Below are 611 nucleotides of genomic sequence, written 5' to 3'. Positions count from 1 at the left end.
CCCTCTCCTCGTGTCCCCTTTATATCAAATCCCTTCCCTTCCAGAATTAAACTTTCTGGGCGGTTTGTACACATTTAAACGGGAATTTAAGAACGCCGCCCTTCGGAAGAGCCCAGCATTACACCCGAATGCTTAACGCCTCGGAATTAAATAGAGAAGATTTAGTCTGTTCTAATTGTTATATTTTTCACCTGAGTATTCAGTCTCCTTAGAGACTGTCAAAAATTGCAATGGAGACTATATTTCAAATCTCCACAGCGGGGTATTGGGTAAAGTTTTCAATAAGCAATAATCGCGCCTCGGTTAGACCTCATTGGCTACGATACTGCCACTGCGCAAAGCTAAATAACACTCGGTGAATTTCAGGTCCGCTCGTCATACTACCTCATGTTAAGGAGAGCATTACAAACATGTATCAGTGTTGGGGTGTTAGTATAGTACTGTTGACTTACTTCACCTAAAATAATAAATATGGTAGCGTTATGTCTCCGATTTCGATCAGCTCTCCAGAGCCAAAGTTTTCCCGAGGCGCGCAGAGGATCCTGGGAAATTGCATGGTAAGTAGGTTGTTAGACCAAGCACTACACTAGTTCCGGTGTTTGATGTTGGGG

The 611-nt window shown here is 43.2% G+C and overlaps 1 non-coding gene across 1 annotated transcript; it reads right to left on the bottom strand.

Annotated features, from left to right (window-relative positions):
- Window positions 1-203: 203 nt before the first annotated feature.
- LOC146783526 (U4 spliceosomal RNA) lies at window positions 204-343 on the bottom strand. The gene has a single exon (XR_014971097.1). It is a non-coding gene; the product is annotated as a U4 spliceosomal RNA (small nuclear RNA).
- Between the last annotated feature and the right edge of the window lie 268 nt (window positions 344-611).

The sequence above is a fragment of the Triturus cristatus genome, chromosome 11, assembly GCF_964204655.1.
Source record: "Triturus cristatus chromosome 11, aTriCri1.1, whole genome shotgun sequence".
NCBI lineage: Eukaryota > Metazoa > Chordata > Amphibia > Caudata > Salamandridae > Triturus > Triturus cristatus.
Note: the sequence above shows the minus strand (reverse complement) of the source record. Positions and strands in the feature narration are given on the sequence as shown.